The 16,189-nt window shown below is 40.0% G+C and overlaps 1 long non-coding RNA gene across 4 annotated transcripts in view; it reads left to right on the forward strand.

Moving 5' to 3' along the window:
• Positions 1-284: 284 nt before the first annotated feature.
• The window catches only part of LOC102546489 (uncharacterized), an 81,762-nt gene continuing 65,857 nt past the window's right edge, over positions 285-16,189 (forward strand). For 3 of the 4 annotated variants that reach the window (XR_005492653.2, XR_595570.4, XR_005492652.2), the window contains exons 1-2: positions 285-514; positions 5,946-6,091. This is a non-coding gene — a long non-coding RNA (uncharacterized LOC102546489). Of the gene's footprint in view, positions 515-1,185; positions 1,342-5,945; positions 6,092-16,189 lie in introns of all 4 variants that reach the window. The other variant, XR_005492654.2, reaches the window with a different exon arrangement.

The following is a 16,189-nucleotide window of genomic DNA, read 5'->3' on the forward strand; positions in this document are numbered from 1 at the left end:
TAAATAATAACACTTCAGGATTGGAATAAAAACCTGACCCCCACAAATAAGAAAAAGACAAACAATTAGAGTTAAAGAATTCTCTAGAATTCTAATTTCAATGGAGCTGGTAAATTAGGTCTTTTGCCCTTGTAGTTCTAGAAATTGGTGTGGGGCCTGTATGGTACTAACAAATTGTTTCGGACTTTGGAAATTGACCTAGGATCTTGTGTTTGCTGGACAAATACTGTGTCACTGAGATATATCCTAACTGTTTACTTACCTCTTTAAAAGATCAAGTCTCTCAGGGCTGTCACATTATGAGGTTATGCTAGTTACGCTGTCAGCTTGATCCAAAATGGAGTCATCTGGCAAAAGGGAACCTCAGTTATGAAATCTCCTTCATCAAGTTGACCCGGGACCATGTTTGGGGGGGCATCTTGTTGTTTAACTATTGATGTGAAAGCACCTAGTAGGGTATGGGCAGTGCTACTCCTGGGAAAGTGGTCCTGAGAAGGCCTCAAGGAATACACAGGTAAGCAACACTTCTCCATGGCCTCTGTTGCACTTTCTGCCTCTAGGTTTCTGCCTTGAGTTCCTGTCTTGACTCCCTCAAATGATAGACTCTCACATGGAGAGGTAAGGCCAAATATAGCCCTTCCTTTGAGTCATGGTGTTTTGTCATGACAATAGAAAGCAAACTAGGACAGAGATCCTACAGGTGAATTTGGGGCTGAAGATAATCACAACTCATGGGATAATGAGCACCTCTTTCCAAAAATAGTTTATTTTTTAGAGGCAAACTTTGATGCACTTTAAACAGCTAAGACCAAAGTTGTATGGCAGGAGTATCAAATACCACTGTGGTTCCATTATCTGCTCAATGACCCTCCCCTACTTTTCAGCACCTCTTCTTTATATCACTCTGAGCATTAGTAACTCTATATTTCTTGTATATGTTTATTATAGCTTCTGCCATTTTGGTGCTAGGAGAATTAGCAGAAGGCTTAGACATAGGTAGTTTAGAGTAGAGATTAAAGAATAATGGAAGACCAAAGAGTGTGGCTGATGCAAATGGTCAACATGCTACTGTTCACTTGCTTCAGTAAATTCTTGGTCTGGAACTATGCCTCCCTGTGGCTACTGTGTTGTAGCCTGTGCATACGTGTCTAATGTGTGAGGATGACTAGTGTCTTTGCCCTGCAGATTCATGAGAGATTCCCTCAAGTAATCTATATCCTGGAGTCTCCATCTCAAGCCTCCAGGAGCTGTTACACAGCAATCTCTGTCCTACCCGTTAATGATAGTGTGAACTGAATGTGAAATGAACTCATCTTAACAGCTGGTCTGCCTCAGATCCAAGTGAGTCAAGTAGTAAGTCACATTATTCCTTAGTATTCTATGAGACATGGACCCTGGAAATAAAGCCAGAAGACTTGAATTCAATCCCTGTATCTGTTTAATTTCTTGGGAGGGTAACTTTTCACAGTTTAGCCGAACATCTATGTAGTAGTCCTGATTTGAACAGCTAGTTAAGATAGTTGTGAGGTTGCGTTTTAAAATACAGGTGACTTTCGTTTTATGTAGTTTATGTAGTACATGATCCACTCTTGGCAGACTTTAGCTGTTATGAACATTCTGCATTTTGGAGGAAGATTAAAAAAAGCTACAGAAATTACAGCCGATCGCTTCTCGGCCTTTTGGCTAAGATCAAGTGTAGAAATTACAGCCGAGAAATAAGTATTTAGCTTCAATTAAAAACAAAACAAATTTATTCCTGTTTTAAAGAACTACAGAGACAAAAATGAAGCAGAGACTGAATGAATGCACAGTCAGTGACTGGTCCACCATGGGATCCATCCCATGGGCAGGCACCGAACCCTGACACTATTTCTGGTGCCATGTTGTGCTTGCAGATAGAAACCGAACATGACTGTCCTCTGAAAGAATCCACCAACAGCTGACAGAGACAGATGCAGATATTCACAGCCAATCATTGGGCTGAGGGCAGGTACCCCTATGGAAGAGTTTGGGGAAGAAGTCAAAGAGCTAAGGGGATGGCAGCCCAATGGGAAGAACAATAGTATCAACCAACCCTGACCCCTGGGAGCTCCTAGAGACTAAGCCACCAACTAAAGAGCATACATGGGCTGACCCATGGTCAGCACATATGTAGGAGAGGACTGCTTGTCTGCTTTGTCTGGCCTCAATGGGAGAGGATGTGCCTAATACTGTAGAGAGTTGATGCCACAGAGCAGAGGGATGCTGGGGGCTAGTGAGGTGGGGATGGATGGGTATGTGAGAGGAGGTGGGAATTGGGGGGAACACTGTCTCAGAAGCTAAGGGGAGGAGGGTAAGAACCCTGTGAAGGGGGCCCATAAGGGGAGCAATATTTGGGGTGTAAATAAATAACATAATAATAATAATAATAATAATAAATAATGATAATAGTAATAATAAATACCTCATCATATAAAATAAACAAAACAAAACAAAACTGGATTTTGGGTCTTAAGTTTCAACTTGCAATCATTGTAAATAATATTCCTTTTTCACATATCTCCTTGAATAGCTTTTTGCTGTTATGGAATACTTTACATATTTTCTTTCCATCTTACCATGTTTTACTATAAAAAATATAGCATATGAAAATAGTGAAGAAAAATCTGTCCTACAGTACTGGTACGCAGAGGGATAATAGAGGATGACTATATGTTTAAGGCCTGCCTAGGCTACATAGTCAAAACCTTTCTCAAGCCTCTCTTTTAAAGTGGGGAATAACACTGAGTTAGCAGGCATCCACAAGACAAAGAACACTTAATATATTTCGGATGTTTTCATCCATCATTCCCTATACCTGTCAATCTTATATGTAGGCATCCATCCTAAAAATCCTACATATCTCCACATGAAAAGTCCAGTTAGCATTTATCATTTGGTCATCACTTTTCTTATATGGGTAACTAAATTTAATAAGAAGGGAACGGTGGTAGATAAGAATGTATACATTACTTCTCTCATGGCTGTGACCAAATGGCCAGCAAAAACAACTTAAGGGAAAATGGCTTTATTTGAGAGTCTAGGAGACCACAATCCATCCTGCCTGGTCACATTGCATCATCTGCAATCAGGAACAAAAGAGTGATGATTGCTGGTGCTCAGTTGATATCTTTCTTTTCCCTGAACAAATCAGTGTTCCTCTTCCCTCCTTAATTAAACCTCCCTGGAAATACCCTCGCACATTTTCCCAGAGATGCCTCTCCTAGGAGATTCTAAATCTAGTCAAGTTGTCAGTGGAGATCAGCCACCACAGTGAGCTAGAATGGAAACTTACCACTAAGCCTAAAACTCTGAGAACTTCGTGCATTTCGAGTTAAGATTGCCCACTTAATCTTTGGAATAGAGAGAAAACTATTGATATCCTTTAACTCTCATTATCTAGATCCAGAGTGATAGTTTCTACTTCCCTTTCCTTACCCATTGGGGAGTCCTAGCATCAATTTAGCACCTTAGAGCAAGCTTGAGAAAAGTTAATGAAACAGAACAAAACAGGAGAAAAGAAAGTCAGTGGCAGATATCAAGTGCACATAATAAAAACCAATTGTTGACAAGTTTTCTTTGTACCTATAGATAACTGTGTGTTTATGTATATTTACCTGATTGCTATGTAAAATTGTACACTACCCTGTGGGACCTGGTGACAAAACTCTGAGATCTGTAAAGGTGAGAGGGTTGACAGTATACCAGCAGGCTTTCTGTCTAGCTTTCAGGTTCTGGGGAGAAGCAAGCAATGAAGAGAAAAGACAGTGTCAAGATAGTCTGGCAGGACCAGAACGATGGCTAAAAACTGGAGGCACGAGCCATGAGTTGTTGGTCTTCTTATCCTACTAAAGCCATTCCCTTCCTGAGTCTACCAGAAGTGTGTGTACCTCCACCCAGGATGCCAGGCCTTAAGAGACAAACTTGATTCTTCACATCTCCCCCTTTTTTTCCCAGGACTTCTGTAAAGTCCTTTTTTTTTAGACTCATAGCATATAAAAGGTCCAGCTCCTTTTAAGTTACTCTAGGGATTGTTTTTTTAATGAGCTATGGTAAGGCATAAAGATTTATAAAGCATGGTCATAAGAAAGTCCTTAGAAACAGAGAATGTGACCCACCATAATGCAGAGACACAGAAGCACAGAAAGAATGAGGGGAAAATACATGCATGAGTTTTTAAAAAAATTAAGACTTGTATGTGTGTTTTGTGTGTGTGTGTGTGTGTGTGTGTGTGTGTGTGTGTGTGTGTGTGGTGTGCGGGGGTGGGAGAGAGATGGTTATGTGAGCCCATGCATGCAGAACTCATTCTAGTTCATCACTGTGTCTTACTGTTTTGAGATAGGATCTCTCATTGAACCCAAAGCTTGCTGCTAGAGGTAGGCCAATTGGTCAGCACCCCTTCCTCCAGTGTGCCAGGCTCCATGTCCCATTGATGACTCTAAAGAAGGAGAAAGCCAGTACAGGAGGAATGTAGTCAACTGGAGGAAGGAAGGACAGTGAAGAGTTAGCTAGCTGACAACTAACTAGAACACAAGAACAGAAAGAATGAGAGGAAAATACAGGAAAGTGCTTTAAATTAGCATGACAATGACAAGGACTCAAAGTCTGCCAAAACCACAGTAAGCTCAGAAACAGATTGTTCTCTGTGTTTCCAGATAAGAAGTGTGTTTAGCCAACACTCTGATTCTGGCTAGCTTATCCACAGGACCCAACAGAACCTGGAAAGTCCATGAGTTAGCATAGCAGTATGCTGTTTTCTGCTGCCAGGAACATGAACACACCTAATATTTGTAAACATTTTTATTCAAGGAACCGCACATTTATTTTTTAATTTTTTTCAAACATAAGCAGGGCAAGATGGATCTTACTGCACATTTCTGGACTATATTCATTGATAATGAGAAACACAAAATGACTTTGCTGACGTCCCTCTAGCTATAGAACCCCCATGAGAAACTGAAATTTAGTAAATTTCTTGAAACCAACAGATACTACAATGAAATACCTTAATGGAGGCATGAGTTTTTATGAAAACCTTTATTTTTAATCTACACCTTTATGAAAAATCTTTTTGCTTCTGGATTTCTTTTTTTTTCTTTTACTTTCTAGATATGAAAGCTTTGGGGGGGGGATGTGAGGAGATTTCTCCTTGTCAGATATGCATAGATGTTTCAGCAGTTAAGAGTACTTGTATTTCTTGCACAGAACCTAGGTTTGGTTACCAGCACTCGCATGATAGTTCACAATTATCCAAGAGTCTAAGGGACTAGATTCTTTCTTGTAACCTCCATGGGCACCAAGCACACACATGTTGCATCTAAAGACAAGTAGAACAAAACACTCAAACACATGAAAACATATTTTAAAATAAAATTAAAAGTGAGTTTCCATAGTAGATATTAAAAAGATCATAGTGTTTTCTTAATTATTCTGTGAATTTATCAAGATAATACAAGGCTGTGTGTATGTCCTATGAACTCTTCTCTAAGTGGAATTCAGAAGTAGACTGTTCCCTTTTTCAACTCGTACATACTTGGCTGTTAAATGTTCCCAGTATGGCCCTATTGAGAGGTAGTGTAACCTTTAAGATAAAGATGCTAGTGGGAGGTCCTTAGGTCATTGAGTCTGTGCAATCAGTTTCTGGGATCTTACTTCCTCTTCCTCCATACTTTTCAGGTCATTAGAAGAGTGGTTTTGCTCTAACATACTCCCATTACGATTCATTGTCTCACATGGGGTCAAAGCAATGTGACCAATCTTTCCTGGATTGGTACCTCCAAATCCATATGTCAAAATAAAACATTTCTTTTTACACATTTAACTCTCTCAGAAATGTGCTACGATGACTGTAAGCTAACTGACTTTACATCTATGCAATGCTCAGAATAAGATAAGGAGGTGAGCTGTAGCTAAGGTCTGTCTTCCAGGGCTTTGAGACCATCAACCGCTTGGCGATGCTGACCTAAGTACAAACAGTTCTCTGGCACCACGTGGTTATATACAAATGACATCCTGGGTGGATCCTCAGAAGAATGCTTGTACCATCCACCGCAGTTCAGCCTCCTTTGATTTCGTAAGCAAACTTCCTCTTCTTTTTAATCTTTAGTTTATGGCTAAACAGGTCAAAGAATCATTCCTTTGTTTCATGCTTCCTTTGCTTAAAACCGTAAGCTCTAAGGCAGGCAAATTTCACAATATATTCAAAACCTAGAATTAGAATCAATAATCTGTGAGTTTTAACAAGCTGCTGAACTTCTCCAAAACTCAATTTCTACACTGGGTTGGAATGAAAATCAATTCATAGGGTAATGCGTTAGAATAATGTGTCAACAGGCTAACACTGTGTCTGGCATAACTATGTTTCTGTCTAATGTATTCCGATACTGTTAAATTGAAGTTTTTTTTTCCTATCTGGCTAGGAGCAACTTTTGAGAGCAAGGGACATATTTAATTTTTGTTAATCTCCCTGACCATCCATCATGATCTCTGGCATGTCATGAGCACTTGGTGATTCCTAAAAGAACAGATCAATGAGTCAGATGAATTAGCAATTGCTTTGATGTATCCCTACTACAGAATGTGTGTGGTTTTTTTTTTATTATTATTATTTTAAAGAGAAAGCATGCAGAGGGTTGAGGTTAGGCCAGCCATGTTTCTTTTGTGCAGATCTGAGACGACGCGTTGTCAACATCTCCATGAATTTGGATTAAAAGGCATTTGATGGCACACCTTCCAGATAAATCATATTAAGGGAAAAAGATCTGACGACATTCCATTCTTATCCATATGTAGACTTTTTTTAAATGTTATTTATTGACTTGCTGTCATTGCCTTGCTATCTCTCTGCCTAAGTCTGTTTCTCTAATTTTATCTTCATCACCAAAGGCAATTGCTTCCAAACTCATGGCCTGGTGGATGTGCTAGTATGGTGTTAGCTCATACTTTGCCTGAGGTATTAGGACCATGTGGATATACTTGAACTACAAACATGAAAGACAACATGATCCTCAAAGGATTACGGAAATTACTTTTGGAAATACATTTTAAAATTCTTAAGCAGATGTGTATGGGCTTTCGAAATGACTTTTTGGGTGTATCCTGGTGTTCAGAAGTGATATTTCACCTATCTTACTTGCATGCTCATGGGATTATTCTTTCCCATCATCGGTTAGGTGTTTTCAACTATATGTGTACCATCAACATTTCTACATATTCAGTAGATATTTTGTAATATTCTGCCTTTAATTTAAAAACAATGCAATCTTTTAAAAATCACTTTTGTTCTTTATGTTCTCTACATAGGTTTTCTCAGGGAGGGAATTGTATATGTGTACAAGCATGTGCATGTGCCTGGAGATAGTAGTCATATGTGTATTTTATGAAAATATTTCACTCACATTTTCTGATTTGCAAAAAAATATTTTTGAGGGAAGATTTTACTGTGTAGCCCTGAATAGCTTAGAGCTTACTGTGTTGATCAAGCTGACCTCAAATTTACAGATACCTGTTTGCCTTTGTCTCCTGAGTGCTGTGATTAATGGTGTGTGGCATCACACTCAAAGGTTGGGGAAAATACAAATTAGTGCATTTCTAGTTTTCATATTGGAAAGGTTCACTTATTTGTTGAGAAACCAAGCACTTCTGCCTATTTGTTTAATATCTATTTATTAAACATTACAGTGCATAGGACTAGAAGAAAACTTCTACAAGAAATGAAGAGCTATGGATGAATCTAAGTCTTGTCAGGCTTATTTGTCCAAAATCCAAGCAAAGGCACAAGAAGTCATAAAGACTCCATTGTTTAATAAGGAGAGATTATTTCTGGCTTGAGGGAGCTAGGTAGGCTTTCAGGAGAAAATACAATATGAAGTCAGTTTTGAAATATGGGAGCCATTTGGGTGGGACTTCTTGGAGGCAGGTGCAGATGCTCAAGAGGGATTGAGGAGATGTGAGGAATTCTCACAACTTTCATCCATATAAAGATACAGATTGAAGCTATATGTGACAAAGAAACTTACATTGAAAAGTACCTAGAAAGAGGAGAAATAGTACATAAAGAAAGAGGAGAGAAGAAATATATGCATATAATATTAAAGGTGAGCCCAGAGCCTCATCCACACTAGCCAGATATTCTACCACATCCACAGTCCATGAAATCATTAAGCATTTATCATTGTTAATGGTTGAATTTTGTTCTTCATATATACATATCACATACATGCACATGGAGGGAGAGAGGATGAGAAGGAGGAAAGGTAGAAGAAAGAGAGATCTGACTTGCTGTGCTGCCCAGATTGATCTTGAAGTCCTAGGCTTAACCAGTCCTCCTGCCTCAGCTTTTCATACATTTAGGACATCATATATGCTCTCATGCCCAACAATCAAAATATATCTTCAAGTCTTGAGCCCTGACATCTGTAGACACATTAGTTAGAAATATGGTTCTTGCAGATGAAATTAAGAAAGTGCTTTAGGGTGGACTTTTTATTTTGGAGCTGAGGATTGAACCCAGGGCCTTGCGCTTGCCTGGCAAGTGCTCTACCACTTAGCTAAATCCCCAACCCTGTTAGGGTGGACTTTTAATCCAATAAATCCAACTATTTATTGACAATAAGAAAGGTGTTTGGACTTAGACAAGTAAACACAGTGGAATGCTTAGATAAATGGTCAAAATTCAAGGGTTGTTTGAAGCTACAAGATTATAGAAGAAACAAGAGAGAAACTTATTGTCTTGTATTAATGCTGGCAGCCATGTGCTCTACTACTGAGCTGTATCCTCACTTATCCACATTCTTGTTAGAGAGTCCTACTGCATGATGAACTTGTCCTCTAGCATATCTGTCACATGTGTTTTAATCAGTGTTAGTGTAATCATGAAATGGTCCTGTAGCTTTTGATCAGTGCTAGCTGAGACCACTGCTCAGATTTAGTGGGCCTTTATCTAACTCCAGAATTTCAACTTTATTTAAGTTGTCTTAGAGTCAAAATTATAGGAAGGAATGGAAGTGTTTTTATACAAATCATTTTCTTAAATAGCCACATGTGTCCAATACCCTGATCCACATGCATCCAATTCCAGGACAAGAATGATGATCTTGAAACTGGCATACCCAGCCTAGCTTCCCATGTGAGAGACAGGCAGACTCCCTTTTGGAATTTGCCCAGAATAAATATAAGCTGAAAGTCACCACCCACACACTGACCACAGTGATGAGCTTTGGGTTTTACAAGAGACAAGGTCAATATAATCCAATAAGAATGGTCCTCACAGATACATGTGCTTCTTTTATGAATGAAAAGAAAGCTCATGAAGTGGTGTCTTTGGGATTCTTTCATTATTTTTCCCCCCTGAGGTAAATGAAAAATTAAATGGCAGGGATTCAAAGACTTACACACTTTCTGCAAAAAGATAAGAAAGGTTTGCTTCTCTTCAGTGTAAGAAATGCTTTTTTACACTTAGGAAATAGAAATTAAGCTCCCACTGAGTATTTATAAAATTGGCTAGTTGATTTCCTGCCACTGGCCACAAGTTTTTCTTACTGAAAATAAGCAATGGATGTTTCTAAATAGGGTTGGTGCTGTGAATTGTTTCCTAGTATGAAATCAGGTGCCTTTGATAATTATGTCATGATAGAAGGCATTGTCTGGGACTATGGGCAGGATGGAACCTGTAGTCACAAACCCTTGGAGCTCTTTAAAGTTGTTCACCCAGCCTGTTCCCAGGGCTGGTTTTCAACATGATCTTTGTGTTACAGCTTTTCCATATGTCTATGGACTATGTTCACTCTGAAGGAGTTCAATGTCAAGGAAGTCTTCATACCTCTTATTTGTGGAGGTAGGGTCAGGCCATCTAGACTTGGGTTGTACCTAGGAACAGACAGCTTGCTCGCTATCTTTGTGTCAGTGCATGCTCCAAGTTGAGACTTACTTTTTTTCCCTACAAGTGCTAATATTCAAATTCTTAGGAGAACAAATGTTCTTTACTTAGAACCTGGGATCTGATGACCATGAGTCCATCAAGAAAGGAAAATGACCATTTGCCATACAAGAAAGTGTTAAAACAATTGCTGTGAATTGCAGATACCACTGCCTCTCATCCTTACAAGAAAAGCTGTGATCCTTGCTAATACCTGTGTTTTCTTTCCGATTAGAGGCAAAACTTGTAATTTTCCATCTATAGCTAACCCATTTCCACTTCTCAGTATATCCACTCACTCAACAAATGTGGTGATGAGAAGCCATATTAAACATGGTGCTTTACCTACTTTTCTCATTACTATGAAAAAATATCTGAAAAACACAACTTATGGCAGGTAGCAGGTACAGTCAGACACAATGGAAAGTACTAGAGGCAGGAAAGTTGGGCCTCCAGTCACACTGCACCCAAAGTCAAGAAACAAAGAGATGAATGCTGTTCTCTCCCCTTTATTCAGATAAGAACTGGGACCACAGCCTTTAGGGTCCATTTCTCACATCAACTACCCCAGTCTTGAACACCCTGACAGACATGAACAGAAGTTTGTTGCCTAGAACTTGCCAAAGTGATAATCAACATTAATAGTCACGTATAGCACAGAAAATCTAGTCAGCCTTGGAAATAAAAATAAGCGGCTAGTTGTCAATATATTACATGTATTAGATGTGTATCTAATATATTAGATATGAAAGAATACATGGTTATGTTAAAATGGAGTAGAACTCTGGACAAAGTAGTCAAAGAATACATGTTTTTGAGACTTATTTTTGTCCTCAATATGCTTTCTCTTGTCCATGCCTCTTAAATTTGTGCTTCATTAAAGAGTCAGGATTTATTTAACCTTCTTGTCAGCCAACTTCACTATACTTCACAACCCAGACATATTGTTTTGGACTAAGAATAATTTTCTCATTGATGGTATTGGATTGTCGTGCAAGGCAATTGCCCCAGAGTGACATCATCTATACACAAATCCCAGCTTGCTGGAAAGAATCTCAGATTCATCCATATTTTCCCTCCCCTGTCATTTCTTTCATTTATTGTCCTCCTCTGTTACTTTGACACCACATTTAGTCACACACATGGTGCCAGCCTGGGACACATATTCATCCCCTCCATTCTCTCACACGCGCATCATGGGCACACACACACACACACACACACACACACACACACACACACACACACTCATGCTATTGGAGTTTCTTCCATGCTGACTTTCTCACTCTCAAATACACACATGACCTCACGTTTGTAATTTCCTACAGATGGGCTCTGTCCCAGGAGACTCATTCTCCCTACTCTGAGCATGAGGCCTTTCTCCAGGACAGCATCACTCTGAGCTCACACACCCACATCTGCAGGCACTCAAGGCTCATGTCACCATCGGCCCCTCCCACATCCCCAGACTCTGTCACACTAGTGATCAGTGTAGGGATAGAAGACAGGAAGGGCGGTGGGGGAAGGGATTACCAATAAGTCATTTCTCCTACACCCACATGTGTAAGATTCTGCTTTCCTGAATTTATCTCTTCCTCTTTGGTTAGCAGAGATAGAGCTTGCTGAGCAGCACAGACTGACTCTTTCTCAAGGATAGCTATGATGCTAGCAATGGAAGGAGGCAAGGGAGCATCCTGGAGACCCTAGAGGCCATGTCTTGGGAGGAGTAGATAGCCATGCAGCATCTCTGGCCCACTGAACATATACTTTTTAAGCATCCTTACTACTAGAGGTATTTTGTTGATCTAAGTCATTGTCTATACAGAGCAAATCAAATCTCTAGGATATACAGCAATCTGGATGATTACAAACGACTGTTGATAAGTCTCGGAGAGGTAGGCAAGCTGCTGTCAAAAGAGTCAGAAGCAAGTATTCCAGACTGTGAGCTTGGTGTGGTGCTTGCTATACCTTGTCATCTATTAGAGGTGAATGAAAGAGCAAGGTAGGGGGCTGTGTAGTTCAATACAAAGCATTTATAAAGTCAGTGAAGTAACTGAGCTCTTGCTCTCTGCAGATAACATTACATTTCCCTACAAATTCTCTTTTCTATTGACTCCCACTTAGCTTGAAATAGTTATATGAATTTTTCATTAAATTTGGATATTTAAAATTTTAAATGCTGTACAGTTTGAGAGAGAAGAAATTACTTTGGTGACCTTACAGTCACAGTAATGAAATAATTTATTTTTGAACTAGTGGCTAAATCTCATCATGGAAGCACAGTATAATTCATCTCTGTCCTTCAGCTTATATTCAGTAGGCTCAGACTGCTTCTAATACAACCTTCTGTTGGCCATGCATACCACTTAGTGAAGGACACATGATCGGAATGAAGGCCAGGATAAGGAACGGATATACTAGGTCTACATGAGGTCTTGCTAGTAAATGATGAGAACTGTTGGAACAGGGGCCAGGGTGGTTAGTGTGTGGCACATGGGTTGCCACATGTGAATGTGAAGATGCTGGAGAGAGGCTGAAGGATACACAGGGACAAGCTCTAACCGCAGCTCCCCTTAAGCTGGGTTTATTGATTTGTTTTCCCTGTTTTAAACAAAGAAAGATAGACAGAATGAAAGAAAAGAAAGGAAGGAAGGCAGGGAAAGAGGGAGGGGGAGGGAGAGAGAGAGGGAGAGGCGGGGAAGAAAAGGAAGGAAAGAAAGGAAGGGAAGAGTAAGGAAAGGAGAAAAGAAAGGAAAAAAGAAGAAAGGACGGAAAAAGGAAGGAAAGAAGAAAAGAAAGGAAAGAAGGAAGGAAGGAAGGAAAGAAGGAAAACAAGCCATGTGAAAGGGTCTAGTTTTGAGCCAATCGGCTGCTGGGTTCAGGAATGAATAGCAGAGAGCAAATACAGCAGAGCTATCCATGTGCATACCTGGGGATGGCATGTTTACACTCTTTATTAACTTCCTTTTGCCTTTGAAATGCTATTTGTTTGGCAACTCTCTCTAAATAATCGACCACATCGAAGCGGTTTCAGAGACTTATGCATAATGACATATTTACACAGTATGTTGGGAACAGAAAGAAAAGCAGATCTGCAGAAAAAGTTTGTAGAAAAATCTCACGCTTGTGTATATATGCATGACACACATACATGTTTGCCTAGACTGAAGCTCAGACAAATATGTACAGATTTTAAACAGTGATTATTTCTTGACTCTGGACTCCCAATTTACTCTGTTTCTTTTTATCTCCTGCCCCAGTCTCTCTCTCTCTCTCTCTCTCTCTCTCTCTCTCTCTCTCTCTCTCTCTCTCTCTGTCTCCTGCACAAGCATTAGACTTACAAAAACAAAGGTCAATTTGTAGATATCATTGACCATAACTATTAAAGCCTTGTAGTAATGATTTCATTTGTAAAAGAACCAATGATATGTAGAGAAAATCCTTTCTCTTACTGACCCTGTTATGATCCCTTTCTCATCAGTTGTTTGCAAAAATCATGTTACAAGTCTGTATTTTAAAAGGGGGCATGTAACTCAGTTGCTATAATGGATGCATAGCATGTAGGAAACCCTATGGTCCCTCTCCAACCCATTAATCAAGATGTGGCAGTGCATGTCTATGAGAATGCAGAATGAGAATTGGTGGGGAAGGATAAAGGTAGAAAGATCAAAAGTTCAAGGCCATCTTCAGGTACATAGCAAGTTTGAGGCCAACCTGAGTTGCAAAACATTTTGTCTTCAGGAAAAATTTAAAAAAAAGAAACACTGTTTTGTCAGAGTTGAGCTAATCATGGTGAGTGTTGCAATCTAAGCCACAGCACATGGGCAAAAGGAGTCACTAAGAACTCAGTGCTAGCCTAGGCTACCTATCTAGATCCTTTAAAAATGAGAGTAATAATATATTTTATCAAACAAGGGATTTATTTTATGAGTAAGTAAATAGGTACCTTGCCATAACAAGGACGAAAACCAGATTTGAGAAGCAAAGTCCTGTGCAATTTACAGAAAACTATTTAATCTCTATGAAAACCCATGTCTTCATTTTCTGTGGCTTGATCACTCAATCATACTTTACAAGTGAATAAGGATTAAATGACCACATATAGCCAAAAACCTGGCAGGGCCTGTCATCTAGTAAGAGCTTTAGAAAATGTTGTTTTTCCTCTTTTTATTCTGTAACAGCAGTTTTCTGAAAGGAAAAAAAATGGGAAGGGTGATTATCTCATGGTGTGTTCTTCTCCACGTCCCAAACCATCCTCCCCCTCGTACCATTAAAAGGTGAATAAAACATACTGCCATGCCAGGAGTAGCCAGAGGAAAAAGTGGATGGCAGCCCTGTGCATGCTTGGAATGACTAGCATAATTACATTAGAAAGTCAAACCGTAGAAACAGCACTTGAAATAGTTCATTAATTCTTAAAAAGAAACCTTGACTGAGAGAGTTTTATTTTATTTAGTTTTTTAAGTGCTTCATTTATTTTTAATTTTGTCTATATCTGTGCGGGCGAATGTGCACATGAGTGCAGGTGCCCTCATGGGTCAGACTTGTTGGATTCTGGAGTTACAGGTAGCTGTGAGCTGCCTGACCTGGGTTCTGGGATCCGAACTCAGATTCTCTGCGAGAGCAATCAGGATACACTTCTAATTTTGCAATCTAGAATCTTCTTTTTATTTTTATTGCATTTATTAATGTTTGTGCTTGCATGCATCCAAGTGCACAATTGTGTTTGCATGCACTAATGCATCTCTATGGGCACATGAATGGCATAATACATTAGAGGGCAGAGGGCAGTCCGTCATAGTGGTTCTCTTTCAGGAGGCTTAAGCTCTGGTCATCTGGCTTGGCAGCGGATTCCTTCGTTTGGTAAGCCAATTCCCTGGCTTGAGAAGGTTTCATTTTAAAACAGCAATTTAGCTTCTGAGATTCTTTTTTTTTCTTTATTAACTTGAGTATTTCTTATTTACATTTCGATTGTTATTCCCTTTCCCTGTTTCCGGGCCAACATCCCCCTAACACCCCCTCCCCTTCTGCATGGGTGTTCCCCTCCCCATCCTCCTCCCATTACCGCCCTCCCCCCAACAATTACGTTCACTGGGGGTTCAGTCTTAGCAGGACCAAGGGCGTCCCCTTCCACTGGTGCTCTTACTAGGATATTCATTGCTACCTATGAGGTTGGAGCCCAGGATCAGTCCATGTATAGTCTTTGGGTAGCGGCTTAGTCCCTGGAAGCTCTGGTTGCTTGGCGTTGTTGTTCATATGGGGTCTCGAGCCCCTTCAAGCTCTTCCAGTCCTTTCTCTGATTCCTTCATCGGGGGTCCCGTTCTCAGTTCAGTGGTTTGCTGCTGGCATTCGCCTCTGTATTTGCTGTATTCTGGCTGTGTCTCTCAGGAGAGATCTACATCCGGCTCCTGTCGGTCTGCACTTCTTTGCTTCATCCATCTTGTTTAAATGGGTGGCTGTATATGTATGGGCCACATGTGGGGCAGGCTCTGAATGGATGTTCCTTCTGCCTCTGTTTTAAACTTTGCCTCCCTATTTCCTGCCAAGGGTATTCTTGTTCCCCTTTTAAAGAAGGAGTGAAGCATTCGCATTTTGATCATCCGTCTTGAGTTTCATGTGTTCTGTGCATCTAGGGCAATTCAAGCATTTGGGCTAATCAATGAGTGCATACCATGTGTGTTTTTCTGTGATTGGGTTACCTCACTCAGGATGATATTTTCCAGTTCCCTCCATTTGCCTATGAATTTCATAAAGTCATTGTTTTTGATAGCTGAGTAATATTCCACTGTTTAGATATACCACATTTTCTGTATCCATTCCTCTGTTGAAGGGCATCTGGGTTCTTTCCAGCTTCTGGCTATTATAAATAAGGCTGCTATGAATATAGTGGAGCATGTGCCTTTGTTATATGTTGGGGCATCTTTTGGGTATATGCCCAAGAGAGGTAGAGCTGAGTCCTCAGGTAGTTCAATGTCCAATTTTCTGAGGAACCTCCAGACTGATTTCCAGAGTGGTTGTACCAGCTTGCAATCCCACCAACAATGGAGGAGTGTTCCTCTTTCTCCACATCCTCGCCAGCATCTGTTGTCACTTGAGTTGTTGATCTTAGCCATTCTGACTGGTGTGAGGAGGAAACTCAGAGTTGTTTTAATTTGCATTTCCCTTATGACTAAGGATGTCGAACATTTCTTTAGGTGTTTCTCAGCCATTCGGCATTCCTCAGCTGTGAATTCTTTGTTTAGCTCTGAACCCCAT

Source organism: Rattus norvegicus, chromosome 13 (assembly GCF_036323735.1).
Source record: "Rattus norvegicus strain BN/NHsdMcwi chromosome 13, GRCr8, whole genome shotgun sequence".
Classification (NCBI taxonomy): Eukaryota; Metazoa; Chordata; class Mammalia; order Rodentia; family Muridae; genus Rattus; species Rattus norvegicus.